The 23740-nt window shown below is 38.4% G+C and overlaps 1 long non-coding RNA gene across 1 annotated transcript in view; it reads right to left on the reverse strand.

Annotated features, from left to right (window-relative positions):
- 4930513D17Rik (RIKEN cDNA 4930513D17 gene) overlaps nt 1-23740 on the reverse strand; it is a 141826-nt gene that overhangs the window by 74312 nt on the left and 43774 nt on the right. The window contains exon 2 of the long non-coding RNA NR_045416.1: nt 2818-2924. This is a non-coding gene — a long non-coding RNA (RIKEN cDNA 4930513D17 gene). The remainder of the gene's footprint in view (nt 1-2817; nt 2925-23740) is intronic.

Here is a 23740-nt window from a genome sequence, read left to right on the forward strand (position 1 = left end):
CTACAGTTAAAACCTTATGTCATTGAAATAACATTTTATCAACAAACCAAACAAGCTGAATGGCTGAACTTGAACATACATGAGAATGAGGCTGTAACTGTTGAATATGGGAAGAGATGTATTAGCCCATTTTTTTAGCTGCCCAGACAGTGAACTTGGCACAGTATAACCAAATTTAGACCCAGCTCTAAACCACACACTCCTTGAGGCATTCCGTCCATCACATTGTTCCTCAATACAAGTTGTTTTCATTGTTCCTAAACACAACCTTCTAATTTGCAAAGAAAAAAAACACAGAAAAAGAAAATTCTAGTTGCAGTTTAGCTGAGGAAATCTGTGTCACAACAGAGTGAATATGGTAACAGGGCAGAAGTGTTGAAAACTCCTGGAGTTCATTATCACATTGCTTTGTCAGCCTAGTGCAAGCACTTGTCAATTCTCAGTTAACACTTCTTTCATTTTATCCTTTCAACTGGGTGCAAGGGAAAGTGTCTATTGTTGCAAAAGGGAATCATTGGCTCCTTTCTTTCCCCTTGAAGACGGAATAAAGCACTTGGTTTCCAAGAACTCCCTTAAGCGATTAGTATCATTTGCTGTAGTGCTTACAGAGTCCTGGATTGAAAACTTCTGAAAGCTGCAGAGACCCCTTGAACTTTTGATTCCCCATTTCAAAAGAAATGAAAGAGACAGCAACTTAATTCTTTCACTAATAAAGTACAATTCAACTCAGCTTTGGAGATTGGAGAAGAAAATGTCATTCTCCACTTTGCATATGCTGGAATTTATATATAATTTTCCAAGAGTATATCCTGAGCACCATTTTCTAGGTTTGAGATTGTATGAGAAGAATTGGCTGCATGAAGGGGCTGTACTCTCATCTCACAGGAATTTTCAGTGATCAATCACTTTGTGGGGCGGATGAGGTTTGTAAATATTATTCCCATAATGCAGAACTCTATAAAAGCATCCAAAAGTTTAGTCAACCATCCCCTGACTTCACATACACAGAAAAACCATTTATTGTGGTCTTTATTTGAAGTAAACTTTTATTTTAATTGGCTGTAGTAAACGAATTGGAATTAAAATCATGATTGCCATTAAGTATTCAGATGGTGAAAAACTGACCTCAGTGAGCAGCTTCAGGATGAATACCAGTTGCCACCTCCCCCCTCCTTGTTCTTACCCCTGCTTAACTTCTTTCCTTTGGGTATGGGGAAGCCCTGCCGCAGAGATTCACTTCTCTATGTGTGGTGTATATGGGCTATTTGTGTGCACCTTCATATGTGTTTGCACATGTGTATCCAGGTGCAAGTCCAAATGTGTGTTGAGATGTAAGGTCAGTGTTGAATGCCTTCCCCAGTTTTTCTCCACTTTATTTTATGAAGCAAGGTCTCTCACTGAATGGAGATCTAATGAATGTCCCTATACTGAGCAGCCAGTGAGTTCTAGGGGTCTGCCTCTCTCTATTTTCCCCGCATTTGGATTACAGGTGCATGTTACTACACTTGAATTTTTGTCACTTCTGGGATTTAAAATTTGTCTTCATAGTTGTATAGCAAGCACTTTACCAATGAAAGTCAAAGGGACTCACTTCCAATCTACAGCCCGTGGCAAGGAAGACGGGATGTCAATACTAGAGTCAGAGTGTATATGATTTTATTGTCACATGATCTCTTTGTCTCCTCATGTGTCTTGCATGTATGTACTCTTTCCCCTCATCCTCATGAATCAAACTCCCAGTAGCTACTGTGTGTGGCAAGAAGCAAAGTATGGCTCCTATTCATTAGAGAGCAAAGAGCCAAGGTTTTCAGTCCATCGGAGCATAAGGAAGAAAAATCTAGCCCAAAGCCACATGGGTGAGCTTGGAAGAGGCTCATCCTGCTGAGCTTAAAGACGACTCATCTTTAAAGATGCTCCCCTGAATGACAGCCCGATTATAGCTGCTGAGGTTCTGAATGTAGATACTAGCTAAGCTGCGTTTGATTCTTGATCCACACACACTCTAAGATATTGTTCCCTAAATCCACTTAGTTTGGAGATAATTTGCCTTGTACTCAATGGTGACCATGGGAACATGGAGATATCAACCAAAACAAACAATGAGAGTTTGGTAAACTGAACAGACTATATATTTACATAGTGAAGAAAGTAGATACTTTTTTTTATTTAGGAAATATCCTTTTAATTACAACTTAAGACTAAATTATTTGGATATATTTCCAACAAGAAATGTGTTAGGCGAGTTGTGTGAAAACCTCAACATATATTGAGAAATCTAAACTAACACTTGAATGACCAGAATAGAAAACATATATCAAGATGAGAACACTGAAACTATTATTTCTTTTTAGATAGCTTAAAAGAAGAATTCAATTTCTGTTAAAATCCCAGTAGATTGTCTACTTAAATAAAAAAGATTAATCCAAATTTATCCCATAGAATATTAGAATATAACAATAATGACGAATTGTTTTAAAACAGTAATATAATTTAGAGAAGTAATTTTGTCAGGTACTAAAATGTCATAAATCTACAAAGACTTCCATATGGGTGGTTCTGATGAAAAGAATATATATATATATATATATATATATATATATATATATATATATATATATATACATATACATATACATATGAATGATAGGTATAGAAGCACAATGGACCAAGACATTCATATTTGACATGTTAATTCAACAATAAAATGAAAAGAGTTGTGTATATAAAAGGGCTAAATAAATTCAATATTGGAAAATTTTTAACGGTGTTCAAAACAGAATCCAATACATTATCAATAATAACATATAGCACACTTACATCAAGAAGAGAAGAACTTCACTGTCCATGCATAAATGAGTAAAGACCATCTTTTCCATGGAGGAAATGGATTTATTACTAAGGCATCAGATAAATGTTCAAAATTCCTAGTAATCAAAGGAAAATTAGGAAAAATTAAAATCATCACAAAGAAACCACATTGCTTAATATCAAATGTTCAAAGATACTTTAAAAGGGTAGTATGAATTTTCAAGTATACAAAGGGAGGACTAACTTTCATGCATTAGTAATTTTGTATAAATTGATGCAACCTCTTGGGAAAGCAATCTAGCAACATGTATCATATGCTTTATGCATATCTGTAATATTTAATTCAATACTTTCATTTCAGAAATGTTCTTAAAAAGAGATTAGTTATAAACATTCATCACAAAATTATTTGTAATTGCAAAAATGTTCAAAGAGCCTAAATGTCAACAAAGAGGGTTGATTACACATAGCCTTTTATTTTTAGCTACCAACAATATCTGAATCTGAATATTATATCATGAAAATTTCTTCTCACAAAAGAACAGCTCAAAGTAGAACACTAAATTGCCTATGGTATTAGAAATGAATGCACTAAGATTTATTCTAAGCATGGAATTTTACAGCACATAATAAATAACAGTAGCTGAGTTCCTAAAATATTTGATCCTAGGTTTGACTAGAGCTTCATAATTTTAGCCTCACCACTCTGTCAGATATGATAGTCACACAATGGCATTAGAGATCCCAAAAGCCCCATCATATTCATGCAAGTTCAGATACCTGATAACCAGATGGTTGGAACTTGAAATGTATCTACCTCAAAGCACACATTCTTTTTTTTTCTTTTTTATTATTAGATATTTTCTTTATTTACATTTCAAATGTTATCCCCTTTCCTGGTTCCCTGCTCCCAAGCCCCCTATCCCCTTTCACCTCCTCCTGCTTACCAACACACCCACCTCTGCTTCCTGGCCCTGCATTCCCCTACACTCGAGCATCAACCCTTCATAGGACCAAGGGGCTCTCTTCCCATTGATGACTGACAAGGCCATCTTCTGCTACTTATGCAGCTGGAGCTATGTGTCCCTCCATGTGTACTCTTTGGTATGTGGTTTAGTCCCTGGAAGTGATTCTTAAGCTATGCTTTGGAACTGATCTTCACAAAATGCAGAAGTAATTATCCACCAGCATTACAGCGATGAACATCTTTGACTGAATCACCCATATCATGTTCATCATCTTCATAACTGTGATAAAAAGGGTAAGATTTTTCATAAAGTTACCTGAGGACTCCTTTAGAAGATTGATAGTCCCTTTTTTAAAAGACGTATCCCATGGCCTCATCATTCTGGCTATTTCATTGAGCCGAGGAAAGCGGTTTCTGCTATACTTTCCACTAGCCATGCCACGATTACATGCCAATAGTGTAATCTGAGCATTAATATTTACTTCTCACAGTAGAAACTCACTTTCTGTTCCCAAATAATATATCTATTTTCTGAACTCTCTTGCATAAAGAACTCCCCAAAATATTTTCCAAAATAGTCCTTCCCAAATCCAAATTTCGACCCCAGGAAGGGCCCTACCTCTTCATTCTCATGATGGTTTTGTGTGTGTGTGTGTGTGTGTGTGTGTGTGTGTGTGTGTGTGTGTGCATCATTGTAGAGCATGACGAAGTTAGGACTTTATGAGTTACAGTGGCTCAGTATCTGTTTCACTCGCAGCACTGAGCTCCAGCTGTGCATGATGCAGGGGCTGGAAGACATTTACAACCAAACCTTTGCTGGCTGCTTCTGTTAATTTCCTGCTTCCAGTACTCCCTCAATGTTTGTGAACTTATGGCCTTCACAATAGGATAGACAACACCTTAAATTCCTGGTCTGTTTGTCAGTACCTGTGAATATTGCAGCCCAATATCTGAATAGATAGTTTCATAGAAAGGTACAGATGACATGAGAGCACCTAGGCATCACTTCTTAAATTTATTTACACTCTCAACCAACATTTCAGCTTTGAAATGACAAATACATGGGAAAGATCTTACAAAACCTACTTGTTTGGCATTTGCTTAGAGTTTGATCCCCAAGTATTCTGTGAGTGAATGAAATTCGCCTTTACCTTTCTAGAATTACTAGAGGCAGACATCTCAATAAAATGTCACCTTCCATTGTGCTATTTCTGCAAAGGAGCTGCATCAAGCACCAAGTGAGAGGAGGGTGGCTGAGGAGCAAGGTGCAAAGAGAAGCTTTTATGTTTGGCTCCAGAAACCTGTGAAGATGACGTGGGAAGGTTGAGACTACCATGTAGGCCTTAGAAATCAAGATAGGGTCCTGAGAGAGCACTATTTGCGAAACTGGTGCTCCATAAGGACATTTAGAATAAAATATGCAAAGAGGGAAAAAAAAAAAAAGAATGGGGCTGGGAAGAGGGGGGCACAAAGAGTTAATTATTCAATTACAAGTTTGCAGAGGAAACAGAGTACAAACAGAAAAAGAGTTTAAAAGCAATAGTAATTCTATTCAATGTAATTCAATTAATTGTGCTATTGTTGAAAAGTCAAGTAAAATAGACTGAAAACTTTTTCAATTCTGCCTTAGAAATATTACCACAATGTATTATACAAAACTATTCATTTTTAACATAATATTCCTTTCCTGGCATCTATTCCCTCCCTCTGACATGTTTATAAATTAAAATTTTCTCTTCTCTATACTCAACTAATATGGTTGATCTGGGAGAGGCCCATTATACATTCTAGTTCTAGTCTACATTTCTCGGGACAAGAATGTTTCAAACAATGGACCACCAAAACCTATCTGTTGTAGATTAAATAAGTTCTTAACTAAACTGGTTGAAATTTCTATTAGCCAAAGGAAAGTAAACCAAGAACAAATTGATTGTCTATATCTACTCTATTGATTGTTTGCCTGTATATTGTTTGCCTTCGTCATTGTTCTATTGCTGTGAAGAGACACCCTGACAGAAAGAAAAGCATTTAACTGGGGCTAGATTACAGTTCAGTGGTTTAGTCCATTATGATCATGGAGGGAATCATACTGGTATGCAGGCAGACATGGTGCTACAGAGGTAACTGAGAATTCTGCATCCAAATCAGCAGACAGAAGAATAGGGGACACTGGGCCAGGCTTAGACTCCTGAAATCTCAAAGCCCAATTCCAGTGACACCCTTCCTTTAACAAGGCCACAACTACCCCAACAAGGGCACACCTTTTAATCCCTATTGAGTATCTCCATTCCCTAGTGACCAAGCAGTCAAATATATGAACCTATGAGGGGCATTCCTTTTCAAACCACCACAGTGACTTTTGAGTCCACTGTCTCCTCGTTTGAGCCTCCATTTGGACTTTAGTTTCTATAAACCCATAGTGCTATAATAAATCTTTTACTCTCAGCTACTTTAAGTTGGATTTTGCTATTGGAAAATATTATCTTACCCAAAAAATGAATTGGTTCTGCAATAGGTAACACATTCTGAAAGGGTACACATTATAATCTCTCTCTCTCTCTCTCTCTCTCTCTCTCTCTCTTACCATGCAAGATTTATTTTTATTAGATATTTTCTTTATATACATTTCAAATGCTATCCCAAAATTTTCCTATAAACCCCTGCCCTGCTCCCCTACCCACTCACTTCTTGGCCCTGGCATTCCCCTGTATTGTGGCATATCAAGTTTGCAATACCAAGGGGCCTCTCTTCCCAGTGATGGCTGACTAGGCCATCTTCTGCTACATATGTAGCTCAAGATACAAGCTCTGGGGGTACTGGTTAGTTCATATTGCTGTTCCACCTATAGGGTTACAGACCCCTTCAGCTCCTTGGGTGCTTTCTCTAACTTCTTCACTGGGGGCCCTGTGTTCCATCTTATAGATGACTGTGAGCATCAACTTCTGCATTTGCCAGGCACTGGCATAGCCTCATATGAGACAGCTATAACAGGGTCCCTTCAGCAAAATCTTTCTGGCATTGTGCAATAGTGTCTGTGTTTGGTGGCTGATTATGGGATGGATCCCCGGGTGGGGTAGTCTCTGGATAGTTCATCCTTTCGTCTTAGCTCCAAACTTTGTCTCTGTAACTTCTTTCCTGGTTATTTTGTTCCCTATTCTAAGGAGGAATGAAGTATCTACCCATTGGTCTTCCATATTCTTGATTTTCTTGTGTTTTGAAAATTGTATCTTGGGTGTTCTAAGTTTCTGGGCTAATATCCACTTATCAGTGAGTGCATATGTTCATAGCAGCCTTATTTATAATAGCCAGAAGCTGGAAAGAACCCAGATGTCCCTCAACAGAAGAATGGATACAGGAAATGTGGTACATTTACACAATGGAGTACTACTCAGCAATTAAAAACAATGGATTTATGAAATTCTTGGACAAAGGGATATGTCTGGAGGATATCATCCTTAGTGAGGTAACCCAATCACAAAAGAAGTCATTAGATACAATATTTTGTTTAACCATCACAATAATCTTACTCTTATATCCATCTCATTAATGGGAAAACTCAAGAAAGCAGCAATTAAGTACCATGTCTAAGCACACACACTCCCTGGATAGTTGAGCTCTGATATAACATGTTCACTTTATTGGCATCAATGCCCTTAGCCATGCATCCACTACATCTTTGACCTGTCACGAGTGAAGGAAACAGTGACAACATATGCATTCTGTGCAATAGAATTTGCAAGTATATTTTTGTGAAGCCATTAATGCTGAAATTTTCATATTAAATGTGTACATTGAAATAAATGCTTAAAGGCATTTTATCAGGTCATGATATTTTATGCAGAATTACTTGTGTCACACTATGGAATACAACAAGAAGACTGAATAACAGAAGAACATATTTATTAAGAAGATGTTTTCTGGTATTGGCTAACTATTGGATCCCATCTGCTTGACAATTGGATCAGGGATATCTAGGAGAATTCAGGTAATTTAAAAACAAATAAACAAACAAACAGAAAATTCTCTGAAACAACCTGCCTTTTGAAAGCCCTCCTTTGGGCTAATTTCTCTCCCCAAGTCTTACTTCCTAGGGATGACTCAATTTTGACATAACTTAAAGTAGGGAGACATTTTCTCCATCAGAAAGTAAAGACACGGTAAAAATAATGTCTGGACTACTAGGCTTTCAGGATGTAAACACAAAAGCTATACTCCCAGTGGGTACATTGACTATAGTCTCATTGTTGACTATGGATCTCACTTTATGATCAGAAAAATTTGTCAGAAAACTCAGCCCCATGAGTGTCAGACATTTCATCCTTAGTTTACTATTTTTCTTCAAAATTATGTGATTTGTTCTAACTGTGGTTTACATATATTGTATTACCTTTTTTCTTGGTAAAGTTGCATATTATTCTGGTTTTTTGTCTTCCAATGCATGTCAGAAATGTGTTGAACAAATTAAATAGAGCACAATAGTTCTAATAGTAGATTCTTAAATAAAAATCCGGATAGTCCACATATTGGCTATATAAACTTGGAGAGAGTTCCTAACAACCTATTTACTTTTTCCTCAGTTTACAATTGGGAATAAGATGATCAATTCAGACAGAACATGATAGCCTATACATTTATTTCCTGATTCCATGCCTTAACTTTACCTGTCCTTATTTAATTACCCACAAACATTTGTTGGTTTCTTGCTATGGGCCAGACTCTGAGCCAATAAAACAAAACCTGTCTATACCCTTCATATAAATCTAAGCTGCTAGAAGAGACAGATATTAATCATATGAATCAGAGTATAGGTGAGATTCTGAGAGCTGCCACTGATGTCTGTGGTGGGAAGACTCAGCCATTTAGAACGATCAAGTTTGGAAATTGTTTATATGAAAAGAATCTGTAGCTGAGAACCAATAGAGAAACTATAATGGATGCCTACTGGTTTGGCATCCTGATATTAATTATGTTTCTGGATCTTTTATGTTTGAGACATGTTCCTTCCTTTATTAATTCTATCTTAGGGATATTGGTGTGGAGTTCTAGGTAATCGCTAAGACCTCATGCTTTGACCACAACTTGTCAGCAAAAAAGGTGAGTGTCTCAGTTAAATTGAGCCAAGTAAAGAAATCTCCACAGAATGTGGAAACTATTTAAACATGACAGCTAGGCATGGCAGATATCTTAAACTAGAATGGTGGGGTCCAGTTATTACATGCTAACTCTAAGTGTGTGTGTGTGTGTGTGTGTGTGTGTGTGTGTGTGTGTGTGTGTGTGTGTGTTCTATATATGTGATGTGGAAGTTTAGAAATGAAACCAGTAAGGGTCAAATGAACATACACCTAGGCTCCCGTGGTGGCTGATATGTGATTGCATTGCATGTTTGGGTTCTATGCATGCATCTAGACAATATCGTTACTTTTAAATTTATGAGGTTAATAAATTTGGGATTTCTGTTGTGTGTCACCAAAGAAAAGCATCTTTTTTTTTTTTTCATTTTTTATTAGGTATTTAGCTCATTTACATTTCCAATGCTATACCAAAAGTCCCCCATACCCACCCACCCCCACTCCCCTACCTGCCCACTCCCCCTTTTTGGCCCTGGCGTTCCCCTGTTCTGGGGCATATAAAGTTTGTGTGTCCAATGGGCCTCTCTTTCCAGTGATGGCCGACTAGGCCATCTTTTGATACATATGCAGCTAGAGTCAAGAGCTCCGGGGTACTGGTTAGTTCATAATGTTGATCCACCTATAGGGTTGCAGATCCCTTTAGCTCCTTGGGTACTTTCTCTAGCTCCTCCATTGGGAGCCCTGTGATCCATCCATTAGCTGACTGTGGGCATCCACTTCTGTGTTTGCTAGGCCCCGGCATAGTCTCACAAGAGACAGCTACATCTGGGTCCTTTCGATAAAATCTTGCTAGTGTATGCAATGGTGTCAGCGTTTGGATGCTGATTATGGGGTGGATCCCTGGATAAGGCAGTCTCTACATGGTCCACCCTTTAATCTCAGCTCCAAACTTTGTCTCTGTAACTCCTTCCAAGGGTGATTTGTTCCCACTTCTAAGGAGGGGCATAGTGTCCACACTTCAGTCTTCATTTTTCTTGAGTTTCATGTCTTTAGGAAATTGTAACTTATATCTTGGGTATCCTAGGTTTTGGGCTAATATTAAGAATATTTCAGCATAGATAGAGATGTGAAGTGAGGAGGACAGACCCAGGACAGTGCAAGCAAAGGTTGACTATTAGCTAAATAGGTGGAGCTACATGCAATGCCTACCATGCCAATAAAGGTGACTTCACAAAGAGAGCTAATGATTAGGTATGATATCACTTGTGAGTGACAGCTAGTGCCCTACAAACACAACATTCCTCACAGTGAAATTTGTTTTCCCAAAGCCACTCTTCGCAAGGGATGAACTTTGTTTTTGCTAGTGTAATTTTACATTGTTGGTTTTAATAGTAGTGGCACAGGGACAGAGTGTTTATGAATGCAATGGCAAAGAACACTGCTCATTCTTTGTTGCACAACCCTACCTAAATCTGAGTGCTAGGGAGGTTGTGGTGGTGATGATGATGGTTAGTATTATTTTAGTGATTGCTAATGCTGATCAGTAATTATGTTCCATTTTCTACCAGATTATTCTCCCAGTTTTCACTAGTTTCACTCATGTGTCTCCACTCATGGGGGAGAGGGGGTAAGCTGATGGTTTTCTTGATCTGAAAAGTGTCATGTGGGCACATTTCATGTGCAGCAGTTAACTCACTTCTGACAGGCAGATGAGGCAAGTAGACTGTATACCACTATGTGTTTAGAAAACTTGTCATATACAGAGTTCTGAGGAAAGCAAAAGAGAACATTCGAAAGTGGAAAGATTGATCACAACCTGTTCTGGGTTTCACAGAAGCTTGCAAACACAGAAAGCCCTATGCTCGAGCCTGGTGCTGACACTGAGAGGGTATTGCATGCCATTGTAGATACTCAAGGAGCCACGGATGGACCCAGATTGTAAATGTTCTTCACCCACCCCATGGGGAAAAGAGAATGAATGCAGAATGAAATAAACATCTCACATGATCATTCATAGTTCTCAGGACCACTATGGCTTTTAAATAGATGGCAGAGTTATGAGTTCAACAATTTAAAAGGTATCATTTTATAGTCATTTCAAATAAAATGTTGGTCATTTATACAGTATTTCATTTTCTTAAACTCTAATCCCTTTCTCATATGGCCTCAAAAGGAGGAGAAGGGAGGCCAGCAGGTGGCTAGTTCAGTAGTCTAATCACCACCATGCTGAGGGAGGTTAAATATTTATGATAAATGTACTTTTTATCGCCAAGTCTAATTTTAAAACTCAGATCCTCTAATCTCATTTAGACATTAATTGATCATGACACTTGCTCTGCCTTTTTTTTTTTTTTAACATTGTCATCTGTAGTAAATAAACATGTCTGAGACTGGATTTCATTATTTATTATTTTTATTGCAACTTTTATTATCCTACAGAATAGTGAATGTCATTATGATCGTCTCAAAACCATGAATCCTTGAGCTCTGCTCACATGTGTCCCCATTATCCTGTCTTGACCATCTTCCCCTCTCACTGTCCTCTTCCTTCCACAGAATAGTTCATCTTCTGTTTGTTTTGGTGTGTGTGTGTGTGTGTGTGTGTGTGTGTGTGTGTGTGTGTGTGTTAGTGATTGCCATTTATCATTTTTATTGAGGCAGAATCTTAATATGTAGCCGGTTGGCTTGGAATTCATAGAGATCTGCTTGTTCCTGCCTCTGCCTCTGCCTCTGCCTCTGCCTCTGCCTCTGACCTCTGAGTGCCAGGATTAAAGGCATCTAAGAGCATACCATCTTAAATGTTTCCTATCTTATCTGTTTATCTTTTTGATGAAACTCAGTTGCTTTATTCTAATGTTTTATACAGCATTTAGTTTATGTGTGTGTCTACTTTCAATTCAGCTAAGGAAGACACACACACACAGACACTCACACATGTGCCATACTACAGCACACATGAAGGTTAAAGGGCAACTGATAGTTCGTTTTCTCTTTCACCATGTAGGTCCCAGGAATAAAACTCACATCCTCAGAGTTGGCAGTAAGCACCTTTATCTACTGAGCCATCTAACAAGTCCCCGGATGAAGAACAATTACTGGTTTTTTGTTTTGTTTTTGTTTTTGTTTGTTTTTTTTGTTTCTTTGTTTGTTTTTTTGTTTGTTTGTTTGTTTTTTTTTTGCTTATAATGAATTTTATTTACTGTATTGAAAATTTAAATTCAGAATTCCCATTTGGTCACTTCTATATTTTTTTTGATTGGATATTTTCTTTATTGACATTTCAAATGTTTTTCCCTTTCCAAGTTTCCCCTTCAGAAATCCCCTACCCCCTACTCCCTCCCCCTGCCTCTATGAGGGTGCTCCCCAACCCACCCATTCCCACCTTCCTGCTCTGACTTTCCCCTACACTGGGACACCAAACACTCTCAGGCCCAAGGGCCTCTCCTCCCACTGATGTCCAACAAGGCCATCCTCTGCTACATATGCAGCCAAAGCCATGGGTCCCTCCATGTATACTCTTTGGTCCAGTCCCCAGGAGTTCTGGGGCATCTGGCTGGTTGACACTGTTGCTCCCTCCACTGTTACACCCCCCCCCCCATCTCCTTCAGTTCCTTCCCCAACTCCTCCATTGGTGACTGTACTGGCTAGTTTTGTACTGTGTCAACTTGACACAGGCTGGAGTTATCAAAGAGAAAGCTTCAGTTAGGGAAATGCCTCCACAAGATCCAGCTGCAAGGCATTTTCTTAATTAGTGATCAAGCGGGGAGGTCCCCTTGTGAGTGGTCCCATCTCTGGGCTGGTAGTCTTGGTTCTATAAGAGAGCAGGCTGAGCAAGCCAGGGGAAGCAAGCCAATAAAGAACATCCCCTCCATGGCCTCTGCATCAGCTCCTGCTTTTTGACCTGCTTGAGTTCTAGTCCTGACTTCCTTTAGTGATGAACAGCAATTTGGAAATGTAAGCAGAATAAACCCTTTCCTCCCCAACTTGCTTCTTGGACATGATGTTTATGCAGGAATAGAAACCCTGACTAAGACAGGGACCCAAGGTTAGTCCAATGGTTAGCTGCAAGCTTCTGCCTCTGTCTTTGTCAGGCTCTGGCAGAGCCTCTAAGGAGATAGCCATATCTGGTTTCCATTAGCAAGTACATCCTGGCATCCACAATAATCCCCAGGTTTGATGGTTGTATATGAAATGGATCCGCTGGTGGGACAGTCTCTAGATGGCCTTTCCTTCATTCTCTGCTCCATACTTTGTCTCCATAGTTCCTCCTGTGAGTACTTTGTTCACCCTTCTAAAAAGCACAAAGCATCCACATTTTGGTCTTTCTTCTTCTTAGGCTTCATATGGTCTGTGAATTGAAACTTGGGTATTCTGAACTTTAGGGCTAATATCCACTTATCAGTGAGTACATACTCTATTCTGTTTTTTTTTTTTTTTCCTTTGTGACTGAGTTACCTGAGTCTGGATGATATTCTCAAGCTCCATCCATTTGCCTTCAAATTTCATGAAGTCACTGCTTTCAATAGCTGAGTAGTATTCCATTGTATGAATGTGCTACATTCTCTGTATCCATTCATCTGTTGAGAGATATGAGTTGTTTTCACCTTCTGGCTATTATAAATATGGCTGCTATGAACATAGCGGAGCATATGTCCTTTTTACATGTTGGAGCATCTTCTGGGTATAAGCCTAGGAGTCATATAGTTGGGTCCTTGGATAGTACTATGTCCAATTTTCTGAGAAACCATGAGACTAATATCCTGAGTGGTTGTACCAGCTTGCAATCCCACCAGCAATGAAGGAGTATTCTTCTTTCTCCACATTGTAGCCAGCATCTACTGTCACCTGAGTTTTTGATCTTAGCCATTCTGACTGGTGTGAGGTGTAATCTCAGGGTTGTTATGATTTGTATTTCCCAGATAACTAGGGATTTTGAACATTTCTATAGGTATTTCTCAACCCGTCAAGTTTCCTCAGTTGAGAATTCTCTGTTTGGCTCTGTTCCCCACTTTTTAATAGGGTTATTTGGTTCTCTGGAGTCTAACTTCTTGAGTTCTTTGCATATGTTGGATATCAGCCGTCTACTAGATGTCATATTGGTAAAGATCTTTCCCCCAGTCTGTTGGTTGCTGTTTTGTCCCGTTGACAGTGTCCTTTGCCTTACAGAAGTTTTGCAATTTTATGAAGTGCCATTCTTGATCTTAGAGTATAAGCCATTGGTGTTCTGTTCCAGAACTTTTCCCCTGTGCCCATGTGCTTGAGACATTACCCCACTTTCTTTTCTATCAGTTTCAGTGTATCGTGTTTTATGTAGAGGTCCTTGATTCACTTGGACTTGAGCTTTGTACAGGGAGATAAGAATGAATTAATTTGCATTCTTCTACATGTTGACTGTCAGTTGAACAAGGACCATTTGTTGAAAATTCTGTCTTTTTTCCACTGGATGGTTTTAGCTCCTTTGTCAAAGATCAAGTGACCATAGGTGTGTTGGCTCATTTCTGGATCTTCAATTCTATTCCATTGTTATATATGCCTGTCATTGTACCAATACCATGCTGTTTTTATCACTATTGCTCAGTAGTAGAGCTTGAGGTCAGAGATTCCGATTCCCCCAAAAGTTTTTTATATTCTTGAGAGTAGTTTTCACTATCCTGGTTTTGTTTTGTTTTGTTTTGTTTTTGGGGTTTTTGTTTTGTTTTGTTTTTGTTATTCCAGATGAATTTGAGAATTGCTCTTTCTAACTCTATGAAGAATTGAGCTGGAATTTTGGTGGGGCATGCATTGAAATTGTAGATTGCTTTGGGCAAATAGCCATTTTTACTATATTAATCCTAACAAAGAGCATGAGAGAACTTTTCATCTTCTGAGGTCTTTTTAGAATTCTTTCTTGAGACAATTGAAGATCTTGTCATACAGATCTTTCACTTGCTTGGTTAGAGTTTTACCAAGATACTTTATATTGTTTGTGACTATTATGAAGGGTGTCGTTTCCCTGATTTCTTTCTCAGCATGTTTATCCCTTGAGACTAGGAAGGCTATTGATTTGTTTGAGTTAATTTTATATCTGGCTACTTTGCTGAAGTTGTTTATTAGGTTTAGGAGTTCTCTGGGTCACTTAAGTATAATATCATATCATTTACAAATAGTGATATTTTTGAATTCTTCCTTTCCAATTTGTATCACTTTGACCTCCTTTTGTTGTCTAATTGCTCTAGCTAGAACTTAAAGTACTATATTGAATAGACAGGGAGATAGAGGACAGCTTTGTCTAGTCCCTGATTTTAGTAGGATTGCTTCAAGTTTCTCTCCACTAAGTTTGATGTTGGCTATTGTTTTGCTGTATATTGCTTTTTACTATGTTTAGGTTTGGGCCTTGAATTCCTGATCTTTCCAAGTCTTTTAACTCCCTACTTTTGTCAAATGATTTTTCAGCATCTAATGAAATGATCATGAGTTTTTTTTTTTCCTTTGAGCTTGTTTATGTAGTGGATTACATTATGGATTTCCATATATTTAACCGTCCCTGCATCCCTGGGATGAAGCCTACTTGATTATGGTGAATGATCATTTTGATGTGTTCTTAGATTCAGTTTGTGAGAATTTTATTGAGTATTTTTGCATCAATATTTATAAGGGAAATTGGTCTGAAGTTCTCTTTGTTAGGTCTTTGTGAGGATTTGGTATCAGTGTACTTGTGGCTTTATAGAACGAATTGGGTAGGTCACCTTCTGTTTCTATTTTGTGGAATAGTTTGAAGAGTATTGGTATTAGGTCTTATTTGAAGCCCTGATTGAATCCTGCACTAAACACATCCGGTCCTGGGCAATTTTTTGATTGGGAGACTTTTAATGACTGCTCTTATTCCTTTAGGGGTCATGGGACTGTTTAGATCTTTTATCTGATCCTGATTTAACTTTCATATTTGGTATCTGTCTAGAAAATTTTTCATTTCATCCACATTTTCCAGTTGTGTTGTGTGTAGGCTTTTGTAATAGGATCTGATGATTTTTTTTTGAATTTCCTGTTTCTGTTCTTATTATCTCCCTTTTTATTTCTGATTTTGTTAAAGTAGATACTGTCTCTGTGCTCTCTGGTTAGTCTGACTAGGATTTATTGATCTTTCAATTTTCTAAAAAAAAAAAAAAGAAAGAAAAAAAAAAGAAAAAGAAAAGAAAAAAAAACAGCTAAAAAAACCAGCTCCTTGTTGTGTTGATTCTTTATATAGTTCTTTTTATTTCTATTGGTTGATTTCAGCCCTGAGTTTGATTATTTCCTGAATTGGGTGTATTTGCTTCTTTTTGTTCTAGAGTTTTAAGGTATGCTTTCAAGCTGCTAGTGTACACTCTCTCTAGTTTCTTTTTGGAGGCACTCAGAGCTTTGGCTTTTCCTCTTAGCACTGCTTTCATTGTGTCCCATAAGTTTGGGTATGTTGTGGTTTCATTTTCATTAAATTCTAACAAAGTCTTTAAATCTTTCTGTAATTCTTCCTTGACCAAGTTATTATTGAGTAGAGTGTTGTCCAGCTTCCACATGTATGTGGGCTTTCTATTGTTTTCTTTTGTTATTGAAGATCAGTCTTGGGGGACTTTTGGGATAGCATTGGAAATGCAAATGAAATAAATACCCAATTAAAAAAAAAAAGATCAGTCTTAGTTTGTGGTGATCTGATGTGATGCATGGGATCATTTCAATCTTCTTGTATCTGTTGAGGCCTGTTTTGTGACTGATTATATGGTCAATTTTGGGGAAGGTACTATGAGGTGCTGAGAAAAAGGTGTATTCCTTTATTTTAAGATACAATGTTCTATAAATATCTGTTAAAACCATTTGGTTCCTAACTTCTGTTAGTTTCACTGTATCTCTATTTAGTTTCTACTTCCATGATCTGTCTATTGTTGAGAGTGGGGTGTTGAAGTCTCCCACTATTATTGTGTGAGGTGTGCTGTGTACTTTGAGCTTTAGTAAAGTTTCTTTTATGATTATGGGTGCCCTTGCATTTGGAGCATAGATGTTCAAAATTGAGAGTTCTTCTTGGTAGATTTTTCCTTTAATGAGTATGAAGTGTTCCTACCTTATTTTTTTGATAACTTTAGGTTGAAAGTTGATCTTAGTCGATGTTTGAATGGCTATTCCAGCTTGTTTCTTGGGGCCATTTGCTTGGAAAATTGTTTTCCAGCCTTTTATTCTGAGGTAGTGCCTGTCTTTGTCACTGAGATGCATTTCTGTATGCAGCAAAGTGTTGGGTCCTATTTACATATCTAATTTGTTAGTCCATGTCTTTTTATTGGGGAATTGAGTTCGCTGATATTAAGAGATATAAAGGAAAAGCGATTGTTGCTTCCTGCTATTTTTGTTCTTAGAATTGGAATTATGTTTATGTGGCTATCTTAGCTTTGATTTGTTAAAAGAAGATTATTTTCTTGTTTTTTCTAGGGTGTAATTTCCCTCCTTGTGTTGAAGTCTTCCATTCATTATCTTTTGAAGGGCTGGATTTGTGGAAAGATAATGTGTGAATTTGGTTTTGTCATGGAAGATCTTGGTTTCTCCATCTATGGTAATTGAGAATTCTACTGGGTATAGTAGCCTGGGCTGGCATTTGTGTTCTCCTAGGGCCTGTATGACATCTGCCTAGGATCGTCTAGCTTTCATAGCCTCTGGTGAGAGGTCTGGTGTAATTGTGATAGTTCTGCCTTTATATGTTACTTGAACTTTTCCACTTACTGCCTTTACTATTATTTGTTTGTTTTGTGCATTTAGTGTTTTGACTATTACACGATGGGAGGAATTTCTTTTCTGACCCAATCTATTTGGAGTTCTGTAAACTTCTTGTATATTTATGTGCATATCTTTCTTTAGGTTAGGGAAGTTTTCTTTCATAGTTTTGTTGAAGATATTTACTGGTCCTTTAAGTTGGGTATCTTCACTCTCTTCTATACCTATTATCTTTAGATTTGTTCTTCTCATTGTATCCTGGATTTCCTGGATGTTTTGGGTTAGGACTTTTTGCATTTTGCATTTTCTTTGACTCTTGTGTTAATATTTTCCATGGTATCTCCTGCACCTGAGATTCTCTCTCCTATCTCTTGTATTCTGTTGGTGATGCTTACATCTATGACTCCTGATCTATTTCCTAGGTTTTCTATCTCCAGTCTTGTCTCCCTTTGTGATTTCTTTATTGTTTCTATTTCCATTTTTAGATCTTGGACGGTTTTGTTTAGTTCTTTCACCTCTTTGGTTGTGTTTTCTTCTAAATCTTCAAGGGATTTTTGTGTTACCTCTTTAAGAGCTTCTACCTGTTTTCATGTGTTCTCTTGTATTTCTTTAAGGGAGTTATTTATGTCCTTCTTAAAGTCCCCTATCATCATTGTGAGATGTGATTTTAAATCAGAGTCTTGCTTTTCTTTTATGTTTAGGTAAACATGGCTCGCTGTGGTGGGAGAACTGGGTTCTGGTGATGCCAAGTAGCCTTGGTTTCTGTTGCTTATGTTCTTGTTGTTGCCTTTTGACATCTGATTATCTCTGATATTAGCTGGTCTTGCTGTCTCTGACTGTGGTTTACCCCTTCTGCAAGTCTGTGTGTCAGTATTCCTGGAGACCAGTTCTCTCTGGGAGGAATTTAGGTATGAAGATCTGTGTGGTACAGGTTCAGCTCTGGATTGCAGACATAAATCAGCAGGATCCTGTCCCCAACTGTTCCTTGGTTCCTATGTCCTGATGGCTCTGGGAGGGTCCTTCTTGGGCTAGTGATTTTAAGAGAAGTGCTGATCTTACCTTTGCTCACAGGTGTAGTGGTACTCCTGGGAGAGCAGGTCTGTCCTGGCACTATTTCAGAATGGAGCCCTGTGGCACAGGATCAGCTTTGGGCACAGAGGGAAACCGGAAGGCTCCTGTCCAATGCAGTTCCTTGGTTCCTGTGTCCTGAGAGTTCCATGTAGGTTCTTCTGAGCAGCAGTGGTGGTATTACCCGCACTCACAGGCTTGTCTGCACTTCTCAGATGCTAACTATGTCCTGGCACTATTTTAGTATGGAGTCCTGTGGCATGAAGAACAATTTCTTAACATGTATTAGTTTTCTGTTGCTATTGTAATATAATCTCTAGGTATTGGGTACCAGAAAATAGTATAAATGTATATATGTATCATCATATAGTTCACTGGTAGAAGTGAGAAACATAAAGAGAGTTAGAAGAGTTGTTTTCTTTTTTTCTTGTGAGTCCAAAGAAGACTTCACTTGCCCACCTTTTCCAGCTCCTAGTAACTGCCTGGACATCTTGGCTTTTGGTCACCCATAACTGCAAACTGCATGCTACCTCATTTCTTCTCTCTCTGACTCTGACCTTCCAGTCCCTGCCCCACTCTCTCTTATACAGGACCTTAATAATTTAATTTCCTGGGATCTTATGGACTTAACTATATCCACAATGCCCCCACCCCTTTTAAATATAAAGTAACATGCTCCCAATTTTGGAAGATTAAGAGGCAGGCATCACTGAAAGAGTCAGAATGTCATTGTAAAGATGGAATACTCCCTGTGACTCTTGGCTGAGTCCTTGGCTCACCATAATGCCTAGTACACATAGCTGCTGCACTTTATGCTTTGCCTCACTGTTATAGACTGAGTTGTTCCACACCTTATTCTCCTAGTACTACATGGGGGTACTCAGAGACATCAACCTAATGCTTGATGTTCCAAGCTTATGGTTCAGCCACTGTGCATTAATTGTGGCTCTCCATTTCTCTTTCCTCCTTTGTCCAATAAATTGTAATGGTTAATTCTGATTGTCCACTCGATTACATCAAGACATGTGTAGAGTATTGGGTAAGCCCATCTGTGGGTGTGTGTGAAGTTGTACCCAGAGAAGGTTAAGGGTAATGTATTCCCTGGGTCTGAGTGATACAACTCTAGTGGCTGGAGGGACAAAGGGGAATACAATACAAGGCAAGAAGGAAGAAACAAGTGATCAGGGGCATTCTCTGCTTCCTGGTAACTATGGGTGAGATGCTTTGCTCCACCATGACTCGTCCATTCCCACCACCATGAATAAAGGAAATTCTTCCTCCTTAAGTTTTTTTTTTTTTTTTTTGGTTTTTCGAGCCAGGGTTTCTCTGTGTAGCCCTGGCTGTCCTGGAGCTCACTTTGTAGACCAGGCTGGCCTCGAACTCAGAAATCTGCCTGCCTCTGCCTCCCAAGTGCTGGGATTAAAGGCGTGTGCCTCCATGCCCGGCTAAGGTTGTTTTTTTTTTTTTTTTTTTCAGTTATCTTGTCTACTCCCAAAAAAATATGCTCACTAGTATAGTCCTTAAACTTCTACTACTATCATCCATACTACCCTTTCCTTTCTACATTAAATGCTGTAATACCTTTTAATCCTATAAAATGACATTCAAATGTTTTCTTCTCCAAAAAAATGACCAAGGCATGTTCCCATGTTCCTTCTCCAAAATTGGCCACATAGTTTTTTTTTTTTTCCTGAGAAGAATCTCCCATTCTCTTTTTTGATGGTATATATATATATATATATTTATAATTACAGACCATCTTGGATGGTCTGTGTTTCCATGGTGCTGCCCCAGAAATAAAACTGGATTAATTATCTTTACCTTATACCAGTGATGATATTGGACACCATTGAGACAAAAGCTTTAAGCTAATACCTGGACTTGGCTAAAAGACATGGGAGTAAACTTCCCTTCACAGTCACTGGAGTAATAAGGAGACTGGAAAATCTCAACAAAGGCTAGCTAAGGCTCTAAACTAGTATATGAATCCACAAATATGCTAAAATGACACAACGGTGCTATCTCTTTTTCTGATAATCAGCTTTTGTCTTCCAAGTACCCACTGGCTCATTGGGATCATACATGAACATATATAAAACATGATAAAGAATAGATCATCTGCCAGGTGGTAGTGGCACAAGCCCTTAATCCCAGCACTTGGGAGGCAGAGGCAGATTTCAGAGGTCTACAAGGTGAGTTCCAGGACAGCCAGGACTATACAGAGAAACCATGTCTTGAAAAAACCAAAACCAAAACCAAAAACCAAACCAAAACAAAACAAACAAAAAAAAAAGGAAGCCAAAATAAACAAAGAAACAAAGAAACAAAAAAACCCACCACCACCAATAACAACAGCAAAAACCCATGGAATTAGCTTTAGTCAGGACTGACTGTAAAATCCTAACCCCTGACTCTAATATTTTCTTAGTATATGTCTAACATTAGTGTTTTAGCATAATATTTTTGACATATGCCATAAGATTTACATGGTTTGTAGAATTTTTACCTTCATAGCCCATGTCGAGTGCTTCCTTTTGCCTCCAATAAAAATTTGACATCAGAAATGTCAATTCCCACATTATTTTCATTTTCCATGTAAGTTTTGACTTGAACTTTAACATACTTTTAGAAATTAGTCTTGAATATATTTTGAATAAAGGCAAAAGCAAAGATTAGGAAGTTTAATGTAAATGTGTTCCCACTTTTGAATTTTGTCTCAGAAAAGAGCAGTGCATTTTTTGTTCAGTATGGAGAATTCTTGTTAGTGTTTTGTGATCTGGCCAAATGGCATTAGTCTCTGCATTTGTATCTTCTCTGCATATGGGATTGGCTCGACTTTCCCTCTTCCTAAATCCCTTGCCAGTGTTCTGTCTGCAGCTATGGAAATGGATTCCTGTCTTCTTTTGGAGCAGTATTGCATAGTGCTGGATACACTATTTCTTTTCCCTTTCACCACAAAGCACACCCGTTTCCCCTGGCTATTCTTCAAAAGATGAAGGGGAGAGCATTCCACTATAGCTTGTTTGTGCCATAATTGTTCATTAGTGGGCCATGGTAAAGGACGTTTCTTGTGACTGCAGAGCCCTGGAATCCTCATATGTAGAATGCTTTGTCTCCCAAAGCCATGTGTATACCACATTTTAGCTGTATGCGCCAATATTCTCACACAGCATTTTGGTGACTAAAATTTTATTCCACTTTTTCCTGTTATTTATTACTATTTTGCCTATTATTTAGGAGAATAAAATGCAAAGACTCTTTTAATTGTTGTTTATAGAAGACATATACTAGGACTTGGTTGGGTTTGGGTTTTTTGTTTTGTTTTGTTTTGTTTTGTTTGTTTTTTGTACTTTGATGTTACATTCATGACAGCTGAAAATTTCTTAGCCTTTGGAACAAGTTCATCCCACCAATGAAAGGTAAGGATTCTATGAGACCTGTGCAGTGGAGGGGTCTTGTGTGTTCCACACAGTGAGCTACACTAAGCCTGATTACCTCTATGTCTTCCACATTGCTAACCACAGGGCATGGCCACTCTAAGGGGGAGCAAGGAGAACTGCTTTCCTGAGTAGACCATGCTCTCTCTCTATGAACAGTGTACTAGTCTTGGGGAGGGGTGACATGTGTCATTCTGCAAATAGTCTAAGGAAGTGATGTTTCTATATGTTTACCCTGATGACCACAATGATCTCTATTTTACAGGTGAAGGAACAGGCTCAGAGAAATCCAGAGCTCAGTGATAATTAGTAACATGCTCATGTTCAGAGAAGACACAGACTTTTCAACCACAATTTCTTGGTAAATTTCTTTGTTATTCTAAACAAAAATGGATTGGAAGCAATGAATAAAGGACTATGACACAGTGTCATACCCCAGACATTTCTACTCTCTCCTAGAACACCAGCACTATTCAGGGCTTCAGGCTAGCCTGAGGAGACATCATCTAGCCAGAGAAGGGAGTAGAGGTATACAACATCAATGTACAATGTACAATTTGTTCCCTAATAGCTCTATGACACCCACATTGTTCCTTAATAGCTCTGTGATGCCAACATTTTCATTCTTCATAGAGGATATTTTTCATTGTGTCAGCACAGTTGAGGAGTAAGCCACTCCACATTGCAGAGTAGGCCCTATTTCTTCTTCTATTAAGAAAATGGTGAATTGATGCTATGCACAGACAGAGTTAGTGCCCTTCTCCAGGAGCAGACATATGTTTATTATTTTACTGTTCACCCATGCCTCATCTTTACCTCACTGACCCAGAATGAGCAAACACCCCATGCCATCCTTGTGCTACCCTGAAGGATGGAGAAGAGAATCCATGGTATGAATACTCGCTTCCCATGTGTGCCACAGCCTAATCTATACCACATGATTCCCTTTTTTTCCTGATGTCACTCTCCTTTGCAAAATAACATTAACACTCTTTTATGGGATGGTGGTTCTGAGGAGTGAGTAGGATGGCTGACAAAATGACAGGAACTTTTTATTCTAAGATGATGGTACTTTGTTGATTTGGCCAAAGTTGTCACAAGAATTGGAAAATTTGGACACAGTGGAAAAAGCAAAGGTTTGGAGACAATTCTTCCTCAGTTATTGCCTTGATCTTCCTACAGCTCACTAGGAGAAGCTGTTGCCCCTCTGCCTGGAGATATGCTCCAGGAGCGATTAGTACTCCAGTATGCAGAATTATTTCAGCTAGATCTAGAGTATCTCCCACCCCATGAAACATCAGGAACCATCTATTATGTTTGATATCCTATCTGAAGAGCTCCTTTTCCAGATACTGCAGCTTCGACTTCTTCCCACTATTCAAAATATACTCACAAAATTGTGCAAAACCTAACATCAGTCCTAAGGAAGCTAAGCATTGAAAGGAAGAAAGTAGGAAGCATCAAAGTACTCATTTCCCATGTGTCCACTGCTTGTCAGAACCCTGCTAGCTCTTACACCAGGTAGGATACAAGCTTTGCTTTCATTCACACAAGTGTAGTTCAATAAGATTACCCTACCAAGGAACAATGGGAATTCCAAATCAACTAAATATCACTTACCAAGAATTTGCCCACTAAAGATATGGAGAAACGTATAAGCCAACATGGTAGAAGACACA

This window comes from Mus musculus, chromosome 5, assembly GCF_000001635.26.
Source record: "Mus musculus strain C57BL/6J chromosome 5, GRCm38.p6 C57BL/6J".
NCBI lineage: Eukaryota > Metazoa > Chordata > Mammalia > Rodentia > Muridae > Mus > Mus musculus.